The 18,332-nt window shown below is 39.4% G+C and overlaps 1 protein-coding gene across 1 annotated transcript in view; it reads right to left on the bottom strand.

The window, feature by feature from the left end:
- Positions 1–18,332, bottom strand: part of NRG1 (neuregulin 1) — a 1,021,360-nt gene that overhangs the window by 273,980 nt on the left and 729,048 nt on the right. The gene's annotated exons all lie outside the window — the stretch shown is intronic.

Raw genomic sequence — 18,332 nt, 5'->3', positions numbered from 1 at the left:
ACACACACACACACACACATATATTCTCTTTTTTCCTTTTTAGCTCGATGAAAATTTACAGTCTGATAAGATATATCATCTGCTAACATCTAAACAGAGGTTTCATGCTGGGGTGTGTTTTGCCTATATGAATAGAATCATTGGCTTTTCTTTATTTCTTGGAGAATTCTTAAAGTGGAGACAAAAGACACAAAAAGAAAAGAGGAGGACAGTATATTATATTCTGTATTCAGATGGAGAACTGAGAATACCTCTTTTTATTGTAGTATGCTCTTGAAAATTATTTAAAAGCAGAATCAGTGAAAAACAGGGTTTTTATTCCCCAAGCCTGCAGTGACCCCCTTTTTATTCACAGGCTGGCAGAGCAAAATGCTGACTGAGTTTATAAATGGATTTAGAGAAACTGATGAATCAGGTTCTAAAACTAAAAGATCCAGCCAGCAAAAAGTGAAATCGAGGTGACTTTTTCAAGCATCAAATGTTCCAGGTTGAAAGGCATTCAGGTTCACTTAGTTTGCTCCCCAATTGTAAACTTTGACAGGTACTTAAAAGTCCATCCCAGAAAGTGTTTCAACAGATCATCTGCAGTCGGTTCGTCATGCTCACAGCCTAGACCAGCTGATGACCCACAGCTCACTTCAAGTTAAATGTTTAGTTACTTTCACAGACAGCCTGTTTGTTCATCAGCTCCATAAGGAGTGAGACAGCTGTATACGGATAAACAGTCTCCAAACTGTTACTAATCACCATGTGCAAGAAGTGAAATACATGGTCTGATTCATCTGAGATCATGTTTTCTGATGCTTTTCATTTGTTCACTCTATATGTTTATTGGGTCCCATCTATGTGTCAAGCACTCCTGCCGGGGCTGGAATTACTGCCATGAACAAGCAGGTGAAGTCCTTCTTTCATGGAGTTTACCTTCTATTTCAAGAAGCACCGTTCAGAGAAGGGGCAGGAGACAGACAAAAGACAAATCAGTAAGAGCAGCGACAAACACTGCATAAAATTAACGTGAGGTGCTCTGAAGGTCAAGGACTGGTCGCCACACTAGACTGAGGTCAGAGAAGCCCTCCCTAAGGGTGTGATATTTAATCTGAGATCTGATGACAGACGTCCCCTTCTGCAGATCTGAGGGGAAAGCATTCTAGCTATAGAAAATAACAAGTGCAGAGACCCTAAGGTATAACAGAGGAGCAGCAACAAAGGCCAGTGATGTTGGGATACAGCAGACAAGAGGGTGAGTGATGGCGAGTAAGACCAAATACGGGCAGGATAAGGAGTTTCGATTTTATTATAAAAGGAGGGGAAAGCCGTGAGACTTTAAGTGAGAGTAACGGAATTTAATTCATGTTTTAAAGAAATCATTCTGGCTGTTCTATGGAGGATTCATGGGAAGGCGCAAATGTAACATCAAAAAGATGAGTTTGAAAACCATTGTGAAACTAGGCAAGAGGTTATCATGGTTTGGGCTAAGGAGAAGAAGTAAAGATAGAAAAAACTGGAAGGATTCTGGGGATTTTGGGAATTAGAAATTATAGGATATGTGGATGGATTAGATGTGAGGGTGGGAAGGTGGTGAGGGAAAGAGGAATAACTCCCAGAGATCTGACTAGAGTAATTGCTATCTACCTAATTACTTGAGTAAATGGGTAGATAGCAGGGGTATTTACTGAAATGTACAAGACCAGCAAAAGAGCTGGTTGGGCAGAAAGTGGTGTTTTGGCTGTGAAATTGGAGATGCCTAGTTGCACATGAACTATGAGTCTTGGGGTTCTCAGAGGCAGGAGCTCGACCTATAGACCGTCAGTATGTACATGGTATCTGAAAACATTTGACTGGGTGTAATTAGTGAAGAGAAAGAGGCCCTGGAACACTTGGACATTTGGAAGTTCAGTAAAAGAGAAAGAATAAAGGACACTGAGAATGAGTGGTCGGTGACAGAGAGGGAAAACCAGGAGAGAGATTTCCTAATGGAAGACCTGTCTGATCCTTCCCTCCCGCTTAGCTGTATTTACGGGGGAAACAAACACAAACTCCAGAAGAAATGAGAGTTTCTTAGTAATGCCAGTCCTTACAAATAACATTACTCATTGGTTTCTCATGGACGGCATCTTCTGAGAGAAGGGAGAGGAAGCCGTGATATTAGGAAATGATTTCATCTGCAACGAAGATATAAAAGGTATGCATGATGAAAACATGCATATACATGATGGGACTATCACACCAAAATTCCCAAAGCAAACCCTACAGGAAATCAAAGAAAACTGGGCAGAAATATGTTAGTAGTGGGAGCCTTTCATTCCCCTGTCTCACTCAGCCTATGAGTAATCAAGATTTGGCTTCTGACATCTGAAACAATGGGCATGAAGTCTCTTGTTATTTTATTCTCCTTTGAGCTTTTGATCCATTCTTTAAAAGTTAAAGCTATGTAAGGTCAGAAAAAAACTGTCTGAACCTGGATCCAATGCACCTTTTAAATCCCCTACATTCTGAAGGCCAAACCTTCTGAAGCTAGGAAGAGTGAACATTTGAATCATTTGCATACACCACACTAATTAACCATGAACCCGCACATATATTCCTTCTGTGTATGTATGAATACACTAACTACAAACCTCTCTCTCCTGCTCACTATGCCTTGTTTGGTTCAGACAGAATACAACAAAACAAGAATTTTTCCCCAAAAACCCTCCTGAATTTAGGGGTCCCTTAATCTGTATACCACATCCTGGTTGCAAAGTGATTTGGGTCAGTAACCATGCAAATGAATAAAGGAACACTGCAATTCGAAAGAAAAGATTAAAGTAGAAACATTTTCTTTTTTGCCAGGCGTTGTTTATTCTTTAACCTAAGAGGAGTCATATTACATACATATTTTAAAATTAAATTCACAAAAAGGAAATCTGAAGAGAGATTTTTTAATTTCCTTTTAAATTAAGAGGGAGTCTTCTAGTCTAGTTTCTATTGTTTGGGCTGGAGAAAAAAAGATCAGCAATCAGGCTGAAATGATGTACTTTCTTCAAGGATGGAAAAAGCAGGAGTGCTCCAGGAAAGGAACCACTGACAAATGCGAAAGTACTTTGCAGAAAGGAGTTGAGAGCCATACACCACTAGATCCCATGTTCCATGCCATGTTTTTGCTTACCTCTGAATGTGGAACAGAGTCTGACAAACAGTAGATGTTCTAAAAGTAGCTCAGGAGTGAGAGAACAACGTAACCACTATGTAGGCTGCCCTGTGACAGACTGCAGTTGAGGAGACACTCTTCTTTCAGCAGCAAATAACAATAAGGAGGCATATTTTTCTCAGGTGTTTTTAAGAAATAAAACCCATTCTCCTTGGGGAAGAAGAAGGGAATATGAGAAAACCACAGTGCAAGTTATGAAGACTAGAGGTCAGAACACAGTGCTGAATTTGTACGAAACAGAAAGATGCAAAAAGCACTGTTTTTCACTCAGAGAGTTTGTTGTTATGGAGAAGAAAATTCTGTTGAGCCTACATAGGAAATAATTCTAAAAATAACATAGCTCTATGAAAGAAAGATTGAAACAATTTCTCCCTCAAGGACTGGCATCCGATAAAACAATTAGTAAAGATCAAGGGCATTAGTCATAAGTAGATTCCCCTGTTCAGCCGTTGATGGGATCTTTTAAGGGTTTAAAGCAATACATTGTCATCTTGCTGATTGGGTTCCTCAGCTGTGATGACCAGGCTCCTCTGATTATTAACCTAATTGCTATCTAAATCAAGGAAAGCTATTCAGTGATTGCTTCTTGATTTTTTAAAAAATATTTTGACTCGTTAATGCAGTATCTTTTATTTATCTTGTGTCTTGAGCCATGCCTGCTCTACTTTTGTTTTGATTCAACTTGGAAATATAATTTATCAGTAAAGACCTTAAAATTAGCAGTATGTTATTATTTAAGGGTCAAATTGGGCTGTGATGAAATCCACAGAACTCAGAAAATCAACAAATCATCCATAGGGAGTTGATTCCACGAGGGAAGGACTCTATGGTAATCGAATTTCAGAGAGAGAGAGGCTCTTGAGATAGTACACAGCCTTTATTTTATAGGTATAGAAAGAGTGGGTTAGCATTGAATGTGCACTTATTTGACAGATGTTCTTCCGGTTGTATTATGTGTGGTACCTCATTTCGTGCTTACAGTAAATCAAATGAAAAAACTGAACATTTATAAAGGCAAGTGCTTTACTTATGGTCAATCACGTTGTCTAGTGAAGCTAAATCAGGGCCTCAATGTATTTTCTCTGCCTTCTCCTATACTGTTCTTTCCACTACTGAGCACTGCCAGTGGCATTCTTTCTTGAATGGAAACCCGATCGAGGTCATGGGTGTTTTTAAAAAAGGAGTTTAGATCAAGAAAAAAATCTTAAAACAGTGAAGTTTCTTCTATAGGAAAAGGTTTTCAGAGAAAAGGAGGGGGAAGGCTTCCCTGGTGGCGCAGTGGTTGATAGTCCGCCTGCCGATGCAGGGGACACGGGTTCGTGCCCCGGTCCGGGAGGATCCCACATGCCGCGGAGCGGCTGGGCCCGTGAGCCGTGGCCGCTGAGCCTGCACGTCCGGAGCCTGTGCTCCGCAGCGGGAGAGGCCACAACAGTGAGAGGCCCGCATACCGCAAAAAAAAAAAAAAAAAAAAAAAAAAAAAAAAGGTGGGGGGGAAATACATCCAGGCACTAAATAAGAATATAATAACAAAAATTAACCTTTCAATGGGAAGTGGCTCATGATTATTTGTTCTGTGTTCCCTCCTATAGTTTTTGCCCCAAAGAGTCACTTGGGTTCACAGGCTGAGGACAGCCTGTGGTCGATGCATCAGAAGAGAAATGGGAGGAAAGAGGGCAGGATTCAGAGTCCAAGACTTGGGTCGATGCCAATTCTTTCTCTTACTGAGATTGAGGTATTTGACAGGTTTTTAAATTTCCCTTGTAATTTGGTTTTCTTCTCTCTAAAATAAGGACCTATCTTACAGGGCTGTGGTGAAGATCAAATGAAATAATGTAGATTTTTTTTCCATAAATTTATTTATTTTTGGCTGCGTTGGGTCTTCGTTGCTGCACGCGGGCTTTCTCTAGTTGCGGTGAGCGGGGGCTATTCTTCATTGCGGTGCGCGGGCTTCTCATTGCAGTGGCTTCTCTTGTTGTGGAGCACGGGCTCTAGGCACGCGGGTTTCAGTAGTTGTGGCACATGGGCTTCAGCAGTTGTGGCTCATGGGCTCTAGAGCGCAGGCTCAGTAGTTGTGGCATAGGGGCTTATTTGCTCCGTGGCATGTGGGATCTTCCCAGACCAGGGCTCAAACCCGTGTTCCCTTCATTGACAGGCGGATACTTAACCACTGAGCCACCAGGGAAGACCCTGTAGATTTTTTTTTAAAAGGCCATGCATTGGTGGTTCTTTACCCTATCAGACCGAATGTCCTCTTTTTATAATAGTTTGTAAAGCACCTTAACTATCTCAAAATGAAGTTTGTAGATGCTATATCTTATCTACAAAGATACCTTTTTAAATAATCAAAATCATGCCTGTCACATAGAAGAGAAATAGGGGAAAAATTTGTAATAAACAATACAATATATATCCATAATTCTCCCACAATTCTACCACCCAAATGACTCAGAAATTCAAAAACATTTTGTGACTCGTTTGACAGCAAACCCTGACATAAACACACGTGAAACCGATGTGGTCTTTATTTTTCCCAGTTAATGTGAATAGCCAGAAACTTTTTCTGCAGAAAACTTAATGTGTTTGATTATAGGTGCTCTCCTGGTTTTCACTAATAAGGTTACACAATATGCACAAGACATGCACCAGATTATCTGTGAAAACTATATAGAATTCTAAAGTGCATCTAGCCCCAAGAGTTTTAGAAAAGGAACGTGAACTATTGTTTTTAGCCTTCAAACCTTTTTAATATCTACGCGGTAAGTGCTAGTCTTATTCCCACTTTACATATAAGGAAAATGAGACACAGAGAGGTTAAGTAACTGGCCCAAATTCACACAGCTAGTGTGTGGTAAGGAAGGATGGTAAGAAAATGCAGGCAGTATGTAGCCACCATGCTTTTGCCACTGCATTATACTGTATTTCAATAGGTACATGCTCAAGAATGATTGCTCTGAAAGCCACAAAGAAGTAGTCAGATGCTTTCACCTCTACCTGGAAGACTTATACATTCTCACATTGTAGGGGTGACTTAAATAAGAAGCTATTGGTGTGATATGATTCTCTGAAATGATGAAATAGGCAGTAAATTTCTTAGCAAAACAAAATACATTTTTTTGATTTACATGTTAATTGCATGCCTAAAATTCAGTATATAGTAAATAATTTTAAATGATATATAAAACAGAGTTAGGCACTTAACATAAATGATTTTAAATAAGTTTAAAATCTGTTGGACAAGTATCTGTTGGACATCAAGCATTAGGTGGGATGCAGGACAATTCTTCATTGTGCCGTAGCTGTCTTGCCCACCCTTGGCCCTGCCCATCTAAGGCCAGAAGTCCTCCAATACTTGCCAATAAAATAAACCCAGAAATTGCCGAAAGATCCCTCATTGGTAGATACTTCCCAGTTTAGAACCACAGCTATAAACCATAAGCCATTTTATAAGTACCAGTTACGGTTATAGTACTAATATTAATCAAACCATTCTTTCATTACAACTTTGAAGACTGGCTCAACTAAAATCTGCTAGTAGGACGTTCAGACATTCAATTCCATCATACTACAAAGAAAAACGCAAACAAATTTTGACCGCATAGATTTTATTGTCTGCTATCTTTGCTATTTTTAAAGTTTTATATTTGATATTTGTTTTGTTTTCTAAAAGATTCTGCCTTTCTGACAAACAACTATAAATAAAATGCACCACACTTTAAGTCATGGGCAAGAAAGAAACCCCAAAGGAAAAAATTATATCATTACTTTAGGTAGTCTACTTGTCTACATATATATGGAAAAGGATGAAGAAAGGAAGGAAGCAGAGAGGGAAGGAAGACATCCAAGAACATGAACAAGGTATTCTTTTGCTTGTTTTATTTATGAGCTCTCTGAGCATCACTTCCCTTCTTTTTACTTCTGGAAATCAAACTCATCCTAAAGACTACTCGAATGCCACCTCTTCATGAAGTCGTCTTCAGTCTTATGTCCACACCCATCAGAATTATTCATTCTCTGGTCTTTGTGCTTCCACGGTACTTTTTCAGTACATACAGCGTAAATAAAATGTATCACATTGAATATCTGTCATAGTTCTTTGTTGACACTGCTCTCTTACCTCTTGCATTGTAAATGTCTCGAATTTAAAACTTTCTTATTCATTTCTTTATCTATCTCGTGACACCTTCCAATAGAAACATAGAGAAGAGAGGGTGAAGTGTCTGTTTCTGTGTGTATGTTGGGGTGGGGTGGGGGATCTTTCTGACTGAGATAGAAGAGAGGGGGCCAACTACCTAACTTCCTTAAGTTAAGGGGAAACTACAAAGGATTTATTTTTCATTGCTCTGGTCAATAAACGTTTGGCAAATAAATAAATACGTAAATTGAAATTGAGTTATTCTTAAGGGATTATACCACCAACATAATGTATGTTTAAAAATACACACAGGAGCACCTAAGGTTTCTGTGCCACAGTGACTTTCTGAGGGTTTAACTAAGATAAGCTTTCACCTTGTCAGTGTAAATGAAGTAGGAGAGTCAGAGAACATGGCAGAGGCCTTGGGACTAGGTCTGCCTCTTCTTTTGCTAATCTCATTCACTACGACTTGAATTTAGACAAACCAAGAAACCCTGTGTCTAAATTAATCTGAGGGCCGCTTGCAAAGAGATGTTGCCTTCCTATCCACCTAACACCTAGTTAATGCCCAGGCTATATTCGAGATACTTTTCATGGCATGACATGCTTTACGCATCAGGAATTAAACCCTTACCGAAGCCATTGAACATACAGGCTGTTTTCTTAGAGCAAGTTCAAATTTGCAAAGCCCTGACGTGGAAAACATGACGGTGGGTTACATCCAGTGTTTGTTTTGAAGGTCAGCACGAGTTTCTCTGTAGCACACTCTGCAGGGCAGGCATGCAGGGGCTGGGTCTGTAGTAGCCACAGCGACCGGAGGATGGGCTGCACGGGTGCAGCTGGTTCCTAGCAGCTCTAGAATGAACCTCGTTTCTTAAGTTACTCTAAATGTTTTAGGTTGGTGTTATTTGTTTCAGGAGTTGAATATCAACAAAAATGTTTGAAATGACAAATAATTGCTATGGAAGGACCATGTGTTGCCTAAAATTTAACCAAACATTGTATCACAGAAAAGCCTTCTGGGCCATATGGTCCTACCCACCTCCTGAAGGACATTTGTAGTTCTCTCTTTCCTATAAACAGTTTAAAGTAACCATGATAAACATTCTGGTGAAAAGCTAAACTTGCATTTGCTCCTCTCCTGTTGATTATTTGCGATAATAAGAAAATGTTTATGCACACAGAGGCGAAGTTTACGTGGGCAGCCCTAATGCATATACTCCCTTATGCGGTGATTTACTGCTCGTTTATATTGAGAATGAGAAATGATGAACACAATTTTCTGTACTGACACAACATTTCAATAGCTCCTGTGTACTAAGCTCTAAGACTTAGTTCATAATAAGCCATTAATTCCAAACAACATATTAAGGAGAACGACATATGTCACCTCAGTTATTTTTTTTTTCCTTCCATGGTTGACCACAATATTTTTTCCAAGGGGAAAAAAAATACCATGAAAATTTTCTTTCCAGAAGCATTCTGAATTTTCAAGGAAAGACCTAGAACCTCAAGAAATTCTTCAAAGTCATGGCAATGTTTAACTGAGCTATAGGTACTGAATCTGGGTCTTAATACCTGAAAAACAGTCCACACACACAATAGCATGATTCTCTTAGAACTTTCTGGAAGGTTCTACTTAATAAGAGTAGACACCAATGGAGAGTGACATTCCCAAACTGGATATTCTGTGCAGGTTCTACCTACTCTCTTCATTGTTACTAGCTATGCAGATACTGTCTATTTGGGGTAAATGTCTATGTGGGATAAATTAAAGGGAAAGTAGTAGGAATTAGCTAAAAGCGATTTAAATATTGTATCAGAGAAAACACTATTATTTCTATTCTTAAATGGTTCAAAAAGCATCAAAAGAATACCGGAAATGGGGCAAACATACTGTATACTCTTGGACTCACAGTAGCCTTTTACATATTGGAATATCATCATCTATATTTCTGTTCTTCCATCAGATCTTTTGAAACATGTAATGGTTCATCGTTGCCAGGAGATTGAACTCAAAACTTCTCAGGGTGACATATAAAGATTTCTATAATAAAGCCCCTATCTGTCTTTCTAGGATTAGCTATTCCTACTTCCTCTAGCCTCCAACCTGTGCCCCCGGGACTCTAGTACCTGTCCTATTTATTATCCCTTGGATAAGACATACCCTTCCATGCCTTGTACCTTTACCTATACTGTCTTCTCGTCTTAGAATGTCCTTCTCCCTTTTCTATATCAAGAAATACTATTTCTCAAAGTCCAACTCAAGTATCACCTCTTCTGTGAAGCCTTCTCCATCTCAAAGTCCCAAGCATCCCCTCTTCAGTTTACATCACGATGTGTTACATTTCCATTGTAGCACCAAGCACAGCCCATTTTTGATTGATAGTCCGTTCCATATGTGTCTTCCCTCCAGCTAGACTCAGAGCTCATTTAAGGCAAACACTGTCTTGTTATCACTGTGATAGGTGCTCAGTTAAATGTATATTTTCAGAATTCTCCTGACCAGAAAGAAGTCTGTTTGATAGGTGAACATCCAAACTTTAAATTCCCCCAATAAGCAAATGAAACAGAACAAGACACAAAACACAAGATTAAATTAGAATTTAAGGATATAAAAACTATTTCCCAATGACCCTGATCCAGAGTTAAAAGTTCAACCAAATAAACCTTAAGAGTCACTGAGGGTCAAGAAGCAAAGAGTTGCTATAAACAACTCAAACTATTTAATCTCTGTCTTAATGGAGCCAGAACCGCAGTCCTCCCAAATTTCCTAGTTCAGTTGCCAGAGACATGAAATTTCGTTTGAGGCACAAAGAACCACTGGATAGAACATGAGTGTGCTAAAGGTAACTATCGAAGAGAGAAGGAAGAATCTATTCCCCCAGAAAAAAGAGACCTCTCCCTGCTCCTGTGCTGGGAAGGAGGGCTCTGCATCTGGGTTTCCATTCCCTTCTCACTGCCCTTCTGCCAGAAAGCAACAGCTGGGGGCAGTTCAGGTTTCTGGGTAGAAATGAGTGGAGCCCATAACATGGTTTCTGGGGCAGGAGAGAGGATAGCAAGCTGGGCATAAAAATGGCGTAACCAAGCAAGGAACCAGATGGCCCTGGTGGTGAGATCTAAGGGCGAATTAGACAAGAGATTTCTGCAGCAAGTCAAACAGGAGTTCAAATGGACATCTTCCATGTCATTCCCTCAAGCTTCCACTTTGGGGACATTTGAGAAAATTATAATTACTATAATATCAAGATATGGAATGGTACTAAAACATGTCATGGTTTGAAAGGTCAAAAGAGATCTGTGCATTCCATTATGTTTTTTTAAAAAAAATCTGCTATTTTTGTTAAAAAGGAGTTGAGGGCAACCCCGAGATGTAAGGTTTCCCAATTTTTCTCCAAATGGTTCTGGGAGACCTCCTACCTTCTTCACTCACCAACCAACTCCTCTTTACTTCAGAAAGTGCACAGGTACCCAGATAAGTGACTAAACCACTGCAACCTGCTATCACCCCATTTCTTTCCTGAAGTGCCCCTCCCCTTCCTGACACACAGCCTGAGACAAAGATCTAAGACACTATGCTTTCTCATTTGATCTTCATTGAATGCTATGTTTATTTACATCATACTTTATCAACCTTAACTCACAAGGTTGTGGTGAGAGTTGAAGGAGACGAAATACATAAAATAAGTGGTGTCCACCCCACATTAGGTGCTCAACAAAATTATTCTATTTCTGCTTAGGCCCCCCGAAAGCCTAAATGGTCTATCTTTGCTCTTAGTCACATACCCAACGTGTTGCCAGATTTCTTTTAGACATTATCCTATATAAAATTCAATCACAGCTCAGTTACTTTGGCTCAAATGATCCCTTCTTGTGCCAGCCCAATTCCCATCCCAGAACTTTACGTGCCAGCCATCTTGAACTGCCTGCCCTTCCGAATACACGGTGCTCTGGCGTGACCACACACTGCGGCACTGGTGGTTTCTTCCCAGAACTATTAGCTCCCCCTTCTGTTTTTACGTGGCACATTCCTCCTGAAGATTTAATGAAATATTCTTACTCAGTGATACCACTGTATCCAAATATATATTGCCACATATATTTCCACTCTTTGCTTTTATATCCCGTCTGTCAGACTGTGAATTCCAGCACATCTTTGTTGGTACACTGCCTGGTGTATAACAGGTGCTTAATGAATAAATGAATGAGGGAATTTTCCTATGATCTGGGCCAACAAAGTTACACTGTCTATGATTACACTGCTTTTTTTCAGTCTTATGCTTTTTATTTTACTTATTTTTTAAAATTTAGTTTATTGAAGTATAGTTGATTTGCAATGTTGTTAATTTTTGCTGTACAGCAAAGTGATTCAGATATACATATACATATATCCTTTTTCATCATGGTTTATCACAGGATATTCAATATAGTGTCCTGTGCTATGCAGTAGGACCTTGTTGTTTATGTATTCTATATATAATAGTTTGCATCTGCTATATGATTATATTGTTTTTAACATCTTTAAAAAATGCCCCACACCTAAAGAAAGACAAGTGTCAGCAATTTTGGAATTAAGTTCTGTTGTTCTTTTTTTTTTTTTTTTTTTTATGGCTAGAGACACAACCAAGCCCTTACTGAGCTCTTGGCATTTTCGTTTTATCAGCAACTAAGTGCACTTTGAACAATTTTAATTTTAAAACCACTTTCCTTAATACTCTTCTTTCAACTTGTTATTTAGAGACCCACCTCTCAATCCCACTTACATCCTTCGAAAATACCATACACACACACACACACACACACACACACTCTCTCTCTCTCTCTCTCTCTCTCTCTCTCTCTCTCTTCTGAAGATTCTCCCACAATAATTCAATGTGCTGATGACCTTCAAGGTGAAAGCAGAGTAAACAATGAGCACTGTTGGGGAAAACACGTTCTGTTGTCAGCTTAACTTGGGGTGGGGGAATGAGGCGCCGCGTGGCAGAAGAAATCTCTGGGGAGGGCTGGAGGTACGGAGAGCATCTACCGTAAAAGCTATAACACCGCCACCCCCCATCACTTGTTTACAAAGAAAAAGAAAATAGCTAATTGACGTAGGATGTGGGTGAGCTTGGTTTTCATCTCCATCTGTTTTGCCTCATCTTGCGGTTGCCTTAGGAGCACATCAGAGCCAACCATTTCCAGTGCTTTAGGGGGTAAAAAGAAATAAAATCAAATAACTCAGAGACTCTGGATCCTCCTCTCAGACTCAGGCCAGCTAAAAGAGCAATTCCAATCCCCTGAAGCTACTATTACGTAAAAATTATGAAAGTGTCGAATTCAAGATCTTGAGAGATTACACTAATTTAAGCCTTGGATATTTTATTCCTAGTGATTAAATGAATAACCTGGTTAGAAGTCCTCTTGAAAGCAAAATCTCAAGCGAGTGGCATCAAACATTAATCAATGGCAAAAGAAATCTAGAGTAGGAAAATTTCAAATTCTCCTGGTGGCTTATGTGTTTGATGTTTTTTTTGTCCAGGTGTGTACATCAACATCAATTGCTGAGAAAAATAAATTTATTTTCCTAGCTTAGACCCATGTAATATTGCATGACTAAATGTAGGAATGATTTAACAGTTGCTTCTGTGGTGTTAAACAAAATCATTTTGCTTTTTCATTCTAAAATATGGTAGAGACTCAAAGTGAAGAGAACATAACTAAGCTCTGAAAAGCCTGCCTCATATCATCCGATTAAATATCTAAATTTTAAAATAACGTTCTACTGAAGTTAATAATCACCCATAAAAATTTCAACCTCTGAGATTTACATTTTGGAAAAAGTCTTCATAAAGATTTACAGCAAGAAAGACATCCTTTCTTTCCTCATGCAATCCATTGTAAACCAACGGTCACCTTAAACTTTAGTTTTTCAGTTTCAGCAAATATTGGAACTGACTGAGAGAATATGTGAGTCAACCATAAGATGGATGTATCTCTTGGTATTCTTGTACCTTGATATCCCAACATCATCTAGTTTCCTCTTTATACAACAAAGTATGATGGAAATGTTTCCCCACAGTGATTAGCATTGTTGTGATTTCATGCCTGCAGAAGGCGTGTGTCAGAGGATTTGATCAGACCATTTCCAACAAAAAGCCAAGAGTGCCTCATTTTTCTGGCAGCTGTAATTTCCTAGGGCCTTTTGGACTTTGGTGTTCCTATCATGAAGGATATAGATGAAACAATATTATTCAATAGGTATTTTTAGTTTACTGAGAACTAAGTGTCCTTGGGCGTGAGTTAAGAGAAACTCTTTCCAAATGTTGTCCTGTGGCTTATTACAGTATACAACTTAAGTTCATCTTGCCCGATTGTCCCTCTCAACCCACACCTGGTCAGGGTGGAGAAGTTGGTCATACAAACGAGAAGGCTCCCAAGCCTTTTATTCATTTCTTTCCTCAAGTACTTTAATAAACCAAGAAGAGATACTATGAAATAGTCAAGAGGACAAGCTCAAAGTTTCGATTTTCATTGATGCTGCCAACATTGGCTTCTCTTTTGCCAACAAGAACAGTCTTTCTATAAACTCCGATCCTATCCAGATAATGCCCCTTCCTAGTCTATTCAAAGGAAACTTGACACTCAGCTACTTTTAAAGGCACATGCTACACACATCAGAAAAAGACAGAATAAGTCCTTCTGATACAAGGGTGAGAGTGAACAAACTATTATTTCAAATCTGATTCTGTGCATGGCAATTCCAATTTAAAAGTTTTGCCTGAACATTCTATGACATAAATCACAGTAAGATCCTATTTGACCCATCTCCTAAAGAAAAGGAAATAAAAACAAAAATAAACAAATGGGACCTAATGAAAGTTAAAAGCTTTTGCACAGCAAAGGAAACCATAAACAAGACGAAAAGACAACCCTCAGAATGGGAGAAAATATTTGCAAATGAAGCGACTGACAAAGGATTAATCTCCAAAATATACAGGCAGCTCATGCAGCTCAATATCACAAAAACGAACAACCCAGTCCAAAAATGGGCAGAAGACCTAAATAGACATTTCTCCAAAGAAGATATACAGATGGCCAACAAACACATGAAAGGATGCTCAACATCACTAAAAATTAGAGAAATGCAAATCAAAACTACAATGAGGTATCACTTCACACCAGTCAGAATGGCCATCATCAAAAAATCTACAAACAGTAAATGGTGGAGAAAAGGGAACCCTCTTGCACTGTTGGTGGGAATGTAAATTGATACAGCCACTATGGAGAACAGTATGGAGGTTCCTTAAAAAACTAAAAATAGAATTACCATATGATCCAGCAATCCCACTACTGGTCATATACCCTGAGAAACCCATAATTCAAAAAGCGTCATGTACCACAATGGTCATTGCAGCTCTATTTATAATAGCCAGGACATGGAAGCAACCTAAGTGTCCATCGACAGATGAATGGATAAAGAAGATGTGGCACATATATACAATGCAATATTACTCGGCCATAAAAAGAAACAAAATTGAGTTATTTGTAGTGAGGTGGATGGACCTACAGACTGTCATACAGAGTGAAGTAAGTCAGAAAGAAAAAAACAAATACCGTATGCTAATACATATATATGGAATCTAAAAAAAAAAAAGGTTCTGAAGAACCATTTGGGGCAGGACAGGAATAAAGATGCAGACGTACAGAATGGACTTGAGGACACAGGGAGGGGGAAGGGTAAGCTGGGACGAAGTGAGAGAGTGGCATGGACATATATACACTACCAAATGTAAAACAGATAGCTAGTGGGAAGCAACTGCATAGCACAGGGAGATCAGCTTGGTGCTTTGTGTCCACCTAGAGGAGTGGGATAGGGAGGGTGGGAGGGAGACACAAAACAGAGGGGATACGGGGATATATGCATACGTATAGCTGAATCACTTTGCTATAAGGCAGAAACTAACACACCATTGTAAAGCAGTTATACTCCAATAAAGATGTTAAAAAATAAAAATAAAATAAAATAAATGTTTTGCCTGACAGTAACAGTTCTGTATATGTGCCACGATCTCAATAAATATCTGGTAATACGGAAACAAAGAAACAGAAGTTTAGTTCAGAATTCAACAAATTACTCTGTTTATTTGAGATCTGGTTTCCTTTCAAGTCCCTATTCCGGGGATATGGAAATAAAAGAATAACACATTTGCCCAAACTGGATTTTATTTTATTTTTAATTGAAATATAGTTAATTTACAATATTAAATTAGTTTCAGGTGTACAGCATAGTGATTCACGATTTTTACAGATTATACTCCATTAAGAGGAACTAATAATAATAATAATAATAACATATTTGCCTTTTTAGCCATAGAAAGGGGTACTTCCAGGACCAAAGCAGTCTTCTTGGAGAGTAGATTCACCTGAGCCATTCCTCGTCTCTAACAAAGCCTAGTCTCTGCGGAGCCCAGTGATTCTCAAGTGTGTGGAGCCAAATTTAAAGCAATTAGGGAGATTGGTTCAAGATGGCGGAGTAGAAGGACGTGCTCTCACTCCCTCTTGCGAGAGCACCAGAATCATAACTGGTGAACAATCATTGACAGGAAGACACTGGAACTCACCAAAAAAATACCCCACATCCAAGGACAAAGGAGAAGGCGCAATGAGACGGTAGGAGGGGCGCAATCACAATAAAATCAAATCCCATAATTCCTGGGTGGGTGACTCACAGACGGGAGAACACTTATACCACAGAAGTCCACCCACTGGAGTGAAGGTTCTGAGCCCCACGTCAGGCTTCCCAACCTGCGGGTCCGGCGATAGGAGGAGGAATTCCTAGAGAATCAGACTTTGAAGACTAGCGGGATTTGACTGAAGGACTTTGACAGGACTGGGGGAAACAGAGACTCCACTCTTGAAGGGCACACACAAAGTAGTGTGTGCATCGGGACCCAGGGGAAGAAGCAGTGACCCCATAGGAGACTGAACCAGACCTACCTGCTAGTATTGGAGAGTCTCCTGCAGAGGCAGGGGGTGGCTATGGCTCACTGTGGGGACAAGGATACTGGCAGAAGAAGTTCTGGGAAGAACTCCTTGGTGTGAGCCCTCCCAGAGTCCACCATAAGCCTCACCAAAGAGCTGGACAGGCTCCAACAGGGAGGGAACCCACCCCCACCCATCAGCAGACAAGCAGATTAAAGTTTTACTGAGCTCGGCCCACCAGAGCAACACCCAGCTCTACCCATCAGGAAGCTTGCACAAGCCTCTTAGATAGCCTCATCCACCAGAGAGCAGACAGCAGAAGCAAGAAGAACTACAATTCTGCAGCCTGTGGAAGGAAAATCACATTCACAGAAAGATAGACAAAATGAAAAGGCAGAGGACTTTGTACCAGATGAAGGAACAAGATAAAACCCCAGAAAAACAACGAAATGAAGTGGAGATAGGCAACCTTCCAGAAAAAGAATTCAGAATAATGATAGTCAAGATGATCTTCACTATCGGAAAAAGAATGGAGGCAAAAGGATCTCGGAAAAAGAATGGAGGCAAAGATAGAGAAGATGCAAGAAATGTTTAACAAAGACCTAGAAGAAGTAAAGAACAAACACCTAGAAGAATTAAAGAACAAACAAACAGAGATGAACAATACAATAACTGAAATGAAAAATACTAGAAGGAATCAATAGCAGAATAACTGAGGCAGAAGAACAGATAAGTGATCTGGAAGACAGAATGGTGGAATTCACTGCCGTGGAACAGAATAAAGAAAAAAGAATGAAAAGAAATGAAGACAGCCTAAGAGACCTCTGGGACAACATTAAATGCAACAAAATTCACATTATAGGGGTCCCAGAAGGAGAAGACAGAGAGAAAGGACCCGAGAAAATATTTGAAGAGATTATAGTCGAAAACTTCCCTAACATCGGAAAGGAAATAGCCACCCAAGTCCAGGAAGCACAGAGAGTCCCAGGCACAAGTCCCAGGATAAACCCAAGGAGAAACACGCCAAGACACATAGTAATCAAATTGGCAAAAATTAAAGACAAAGAAAAATTATTGAAAGCAACAAGGGAAAAACAACAAATAACACACAAGGGAACTCCCATAAGGTTAACAGCTGATTGTTCAGCAGAAACTCTACAAGCCAGAAGGGAGTGGCACGATATATTTAAAGTGATGAAAGGGAAAAACCTACAACCAAGATTACTCTACCTGGCAATGATTTCATTCAGATTCGACAGAGAAAGCAGAAGCTTTGCAGACAAGCAAAAGCTAAGAGTATTCAGCACCACCAAACCAGCTCTACAACAAATGCTAAGGGCACTTCTCCAACTGGGAAACACAAGAGAAGAAAAGGACCTACAAAAACAAACCCAAAACAATTAAGAAAATGGTAACAGGAACATACATATTGATAATTACCTTAAACGTGAATGGATTAAATGCTCCAACCAAAAGACACAGGCTTGCTGAATGGATACAAAAGCAAGACCCATATATATGCTGTCTACAAGAGACCCACTTCAGACCTAGGGATACATACAGACTGAAAGTGAGGGGATGGAAAAAGATATTCCATACAAATGGAAATCAAAAGAAAGCTGGAGTAGCTATACTCATATCAGATAAAATAGACTTTAAAATAAAGAATGTTACAAAAGACAAGGAAGGACACTACCTAATGATCAAGGGATCAATCCAAGAAGAAGATATAACAATTAGAAATATATATGCACCCAACATAGGAGCACCTCAATACATAGGGCACCTCAATACATAGGGCAACTAACAGCTATAAAAGAGGAAATCGACAGTAACACAATAATAGTGGGGGACTTTAACACCTCACTTACACCAATGGACAGATCATCCAAAATGAAAATAAATAAGGAAACAGAAGCTTTAAATGACACAACAGACCAGATAGATTTAATTGATATTTATAGGACATTCCATCCAAAAACAGCAGATTACACTTTCTTCTCAAGTGCACACAGAACATTCTCCAGGATAGATCACATGTTGAGT

Source organism: Tursiops truncatus, chromosome 21 (assembly GCF_011762595.2).
Source record: "Tursiops truncatus isolate mTurTru1 chromosome 21, mTurTru1.mat.Y, whole genome shotgun sequence".
NCBI lineage: Eukaryota > Metazoa > Chordata > Mammalia > Artiodactyla > Delphinidae > Tursiops > Tursiops truncatus.
The sequence above is the reverse complement of the archived record's forward strand: the minus strand, read 5'-3'. Positions and strand labels throughout refer to the sequence as shown.